This window comes from Oncorhynchus keta, chromosome 2 (assembly GCF_023373465.1).
Source record: "Oncorhynchus keta strain PuntledgeMale-10-30-2019 chromosome 2, Oket_V2, whole genome shotgun sequence".
NCBI classification, from domain to species: domain Eukaryota; kingdom Metazoa; phylum Chordata; class Actinopteri; order Salmoniformes; family Salmonidae; genus Oncorhynchus; species Oncorhynchus keta.
The window spans coordinates 29342896-29348895 of NC_068422.1; the positions used below are offsets into that span (position 1 = coordinate 29342896).

At 43.7% G+C, this 6000-nt stretch overlaps 1 protein-coding gene across 5 annotated transcripts in view; it reads left to right on the forward strand.

Moving 5' to 3' along the window:
• hhat (hedgehog acyltransferase) overlaps window positions 1-6000 on the forward strand; it is a 93999-nt gene that overhangs the window by 22918 nt on the left and 65081 nt on the right. The gene's annotated exons all lie outside the window — the stretch shown is intronic.

Below are 6000 nucleotides of genomic sequence, written 5' to 3' on the forward strand. Positions count from 1 at the left end.
CCAAGATGTTAAAATGTTCATAAATGACCAGCATGGTCGAATAATAATAAGGCAGAACAGTTAACTGGAGCAGCACGGCCAGGTGGACTGGGGACAGCAAGGAGTCATCATGTCAGGTAGTCCTGGGGCATGGTCCTAGGGCTCAGGTCCTCCGAGAGAGAGAAAGAAAGAGAGAAGGAGAGAATTAGAGAACGCACAATTAGATTCACACAGGACACCGAATAGGACAGGAGAAGTACTCCAGATATAACAAACTGACCCTAGCCCCCGACACATAAACTACTGCAGCATAAATACTGGAGGCTGAGACGGGAGGGGTCAGGAGACACTGTGGCCCCATCCGAGGACACCCCCGGACAGGGCCAAACAGGAAGGATATAACCCCACCCACTTTGCCAAAGAACTTCCCCCACACCACTAGAGGGATATCTTCAACCACCAACTTACCATCCTGAGACAAGGCTGAGTATAGCCCACAAAGATCTCCGCCATGGCACAACCCAAGGGGGGGCACCAACCCAGACAGGATGACCACATCAGTGAATCAACCCACTCAGGTGACGCACCCCTTCCAGGGACGGCATGAGAGAGCCCCAGTAAGCCAGTGACTCAGCCCCTGTAATAGTGTTAGAGGCAGAGAATCCCAGTGGAAAGATGGGAACCGGCCAGGCAGAGACTGCAAGGGCGGTTCGTTGCTCCAGAGCCTTTCCGTTCACCTTCCCACTCCTGGGCCAGACTACACTTGTATGTACATGCATGTGTGTTTTTTGTGTAGTTCAAAACTGCCATACTCTTTATTTAGCTAAGGAAACCGCCTTAAACTTGAGTTCGATGATAAAGCCATCTGTTCAGTTGCCTGAAAACAAAACTTTTGGGACCCAGCACTGTATTTCACACATTTTGCCTGAGAGAGAGCGACACTCTGTAGGTAAATGCAAGCTTGTAAAGTACTGAACCTTTTGTTTTGTCAGCAGGGAAATTGGGCGATGTCATGCCAGCATAGCACAAAAATATTTTTGGTGTCTCATTGTACTGGCAATCCTCACATATAAACTTACTTGGGAGGAAGAGTGTTTGATTTGTAACACAATTATTATACATTTATGATAATCTGCCATTTTAGGCCCTTTTTAGACCTATACATGCCCACTGTAAGACTCAATGATTTGTGAACTGTACATGATACAGACCTTCATGTCAGTGTACTCCAAATACTGTACTCTAAAGGACTATCGCTACATTCTGAAATACAATTTTACACATGAATTTATTTAACAATAAAACAATCAATATAATATTTTAGACCGCTGTACCACTTGGGAGGTGTAAGGCATTGCAGTGCTAGAGGCGTCACTCACTACATCACATTTCCAGAGTGAGCTTTCTGATACTTTTTAAAGTTATGATACATTTCATGTTCCCCACCAACACAGTGAATTGCAAAATGGATTCAAAGGAACTCCCTTTGCTGGTGATTTTTAATATTCAGGTTGTTTAATTGTCACATGTACGGGGTTGCAGCAATGATTGCAGCGTACAGTGAAAATCTTGATGTATGTGCTATGTGGCCTGTGATTGGGTTTTATATGTATAAAATGTATAATTTCTTCAAAAGTAGCAGAGAGCCCACTTTGGAAATGTAATGTGTTTGAAGAGTATATTGTTCAAAACAATATGTCTAAAATATGTCTAAAAATAATCTAAATCAAAAGGGGTACTTTTGAAACCATGTACGGTTCATGGATCATAAGGTCTTACAGGAGGCATTTTATAGGTCTAAAAAGGGCCTAAAATGGCCACTTTCGTCATGATTTTCTTTAAAAAATTCCTCCCAATAACGTTTACGTGAGAATTACCAGAACAATCGGAGATGCCAAAAATATTTTTGGCTATGCTGGCGTGGAATCGACCCAACACAAGTTCTCAGTCAGCCTAATGGTTTTTGAGATGGAAAGCTAAGTGTAGTAGCAGTTATGAAGTAGAACACAAATTGAGAGGAACAAAGGCTGCCTGGGCTGCACAGCCTGCCTTTACCCAATAGTTATCTTAAAGCATACTGGAGAGAAGGCTAATAAGTGTAGTAGTAGTTAGTTCTGAAGTAGGACACAAATTGATAGATGCTTTTAAATTCTCTGAATTCTTAATCATGGAGGTAATGAAATTGTTCGGTGATAAACCAACCTGTGCAGTAAGCAATCTCCACCTGGCCCATCAGAGGGCAAGATGGAGCTACAATGTTATTACAAACACTGATCCAATCCTCTCAAATATACACAAGTACCAAGTCGTAGAGGCTGAGGGCTTTAGAGAGTTTCTCTCTATGCTGTCTATCTGCTAGTAAACGATTAAACACTACGGTAGCCCTTGGATTAGCTGTTCAGGAGTCTTTAGGCCTTGGGGTAGAAGTTGTTAAGAAGCATTTTGGACCTCTGCGTTTGGTACCGCTTGCCATGCGGTAGCAGAAAGAACAGTCTATGACTAGGGTGGCTGGAGTCTTTGACAATTTCTAGGGCCTTCCTCTGACACTGCCTAGTATATAGGTCCTGGGTGGCAGGAAGCTTGGCCCCAGTGATGTACTGGGCCATACGACCTACCCTCTGTAGTATCTTGCGGTCGGAGGCAGAACAGTTGCCATACCAGGCAGTGATGCAACAAGTCAGGACGCTCTCGATGGTGCACCTGTAGAACCTTTTGAGGATCTGAGGACCCATGCCAAATCCTTTCAGTCTCCTGAGGGGGAATAGGTTTTGTCGTGCTCTCTTCACGACTGTCTTAGTGTGTTTGGACTATGATAGTTTGTTGGTGATGTAGACACTAAGGAACTTGAAGCTCTCAACCTGAGGTGTTTAGTCCCAGCGTCTTTAGCTTAGTGATGAGCTTAGAGGGCACTATGGTGTTGAATGCTGAGCTGTAGTCAATGAATAGCATTCTCACATAGGTGTTGCTTTTGTCCAGGTGGGAAAGGGCAGTGTTTAAAAAAATAAAAAATAAAGTATTTAACCAGGTAGGCCAGTTGAGAACAAATTCTCATTTACAACTGCGACCTGGTCAAGATAAAGCAAAGCAGTGTGACAAAAACAACAGAGTTACACATGGGATAAACAAACGTACAGTCAATAACACAATAGAAAAATCTATATACAGTGTGTGCGAATGAAGTAAGGAGTTAAGGCAATAAATAGGCCAATAGTGGTGAAGTAATTGCAATTTACACTGGAGTAATATATGTGCAAATGAGGATGTGCAAGTAGAAATACCGGTGTGCAGAAAAACAAAAACAAATATGAGGATGAGGTAGGTAGTTGGTTGAATGGGCTATTTACAGATGGGCTGTGTACAGCTGCAGGGATCAGTAAGCTGCTCAGATAGCTGATGCTTAAAGTTAGTGAGGGAGATATAAGTCTACAACTTCAGTGATTTTTGCAATTCGTTCCAGTCATAGGCAGCAGAGAACTAGAAGGAAAGGCGGCCAAAGTGGGTGTTTGCTTTGGGGATGACCAGTGAAATATACCTACTGGAGCGTGTGCTACGGGTGGGTGTTGCTTTGGTGACCAGTGAGCTGAGATAAGGGGGAGCTTTACCTAGCGAAGACTTATAGCTGACCTGGAGCCAGTGGGTTTGGCGATGAATATGTAGCGAATACCAGCCAGCGAGAGCATACAGGTAGCAGTGGTGGGTAGTATATGGGGCTTTGGTGACAAAACGGATGGCACTGTGATAGACCGCATCCAATTTGCGGAGTAGAGTATTGGAGGCTATTTTGTAAATGACATCGCCGAAGTCAAGGATCGGAAGGATAGTCAGTTTATGGATATGTTTGGCAGCATGAGGCTTTGTTGCGAAATAGGAAGCTGATTGTAGATTTCATTTTGGATTGTAGATGTTTAATATGAGTCTGGCAGGAGAGTTTACAGTCTAGCCAGACACCTAGGTATTTATAGTTGTCCACATATTCTAAGTCAGAACCGTCCAGAGTAGTGATGCTCGTCATGTGGGAGGATGCGGGCAGTGATCGGTTGAAGAACATGCATTTAGTTTTATGTGCATTTAAGAGCAGTTGGAGGCCATGGAAGGAGTGTTGACTGGCGTTGAAGCTTGTTTGTTAACACAGTGTCCAAAGAAGGGCCAGATGTATAACGAATGGTGTCGTCTGAGTAGAGGTGGATCAAAGAATCACCCGCAGCAAGAGCGACATCATTGATATATACAGAGAAAAGAGTCGGCCCAAGAATTTAACCCTGTGGCACCCCCATAGACTTTCAGAGGTCCAGACAACAGGCCCTCCGATTTGACACACTGAACTCTATCTGAGAAGTAGTTAGTGAACCAGGCGAGGCAGTCATTAGAGAAACCAAGGATGTTGAGTCTGCCGATAAGAATGTGGTGAATGACAGAGTCTAAACCCTTGGCCAGGTCGATGAAGACTGTTGCACAGTACTGTCTTTTATCGATGGCGGTTATGATAACGTTTAGGACCTTGAGCGCGGCTGAGGTGCACCAGTGACCAGTTCGATAGTGGAGAAGGTACGGTGGGATTCAAAATGGTCGGTGATCTATTTGTTCACTTGGCTTTCGAAGACTTTAGAAAGGCAGGGCAGGATGGATATAGGTCTGTAACAGTTTGGGTCCAGAGTGTTTCCCCCTTTGAAGAGGGGGATGACCACGGACTCTTTCCAATCTTTAGGAATCTCAGACAATACGAAAGAGAGGTTGAACAGACTCGTAATAGGGGTTGCAACAATGGCGGCAGATAATTGAGTGCAGTAGAGATTGCATCATCTGTGGATCTGTTGGGCAGTATGCAAATTGGAGTGGATCTAGGGTTTTTGGGTTAATGGTGTTGGTGAGCCATGACCAGCCTTTTAAAGCAGCTCATGGCTACAGACGTGAGTGCTACGAGTCGGTAGTCATTTAGGCAGGTTACCTTATTGTTCTTGGGCACATGGACATTGGTGGTCTGCGTGCAACATGTTGGTATTACAGACTCCGTCAGGGACATGTCGGAAATGTCAGTGAAGACACATGCTCGGGGTACACGTCCTGGTAATCCGTTTGGTCCTGCGGCCTTGTGAATGTTGACCTGTTTAATGGTCTTACTCACATCGGCTATGGTGAGCGTGATCACACAGTCGTCTTGGAACAGCTGGTGCTCTCATGCATGTTTCAGTGTTACTTGCCTCGAAGCGAGTATAGAAGTCATTTAGCTTGTCTGTTTGGTTCGTTTCACTGGACATAATAAGCTGCATGGATTCACTCTGTGCAATAATAGTGCTGAACATGATTTTTGAATGACTACCTGATCTCTGTACCCCACACATACAATTATCTGTAAGGTCCGACAGTCGAGCAGTGAATTTCAAACACAGATTCAACCACAAACACCAGGGAGGTTTTCCAGTGCCTCGCAAAAAAAACTAGCTATTGATGGGTAAAAAGCAGACATTGAAAATACCTTTGAGGATGGTGAAGTTATTAATTACACTTTGGATGGTGTATCAATTCAAACAATCACTACATAAATACAGGCGTCCTTCCTAACTCAGTTGCCGGAGAGAAGTAAACCGCTCAGAGATTTCACCATGAGGCCATTACAAACTGTGTAATGGCTGTGATAGGAGAAAACATTGTAGTTACTCCACAATACAAACATAAATGACAGAGAGAAAAGGAAGCTTGTACAGAACAAAAATATTCTAGAACAGGCATCATGTTTGCAATAAGGCACTAAAGTAAAACTGCAAAAAATGTGTCCAAGCTATTTTTTTTGTCCTGAATACAACGTGTTATGTTTGGGGAAAATCCAATACAACACATTACTGAGTACCACTCCATAATTTCATGCATAGTTGTGGCTGCATCATGTTATGGGTATGCTTGTAATCGTTAAGGACTGGATCAAAAATGTACTGAATGAAGCTAAGCACATGCAAAATCCTAGAGGAAAGCTTGGTTCAGTCTGCATTCCACCAGGCACTGGCAGATAAATTCACCTTTCAGCAG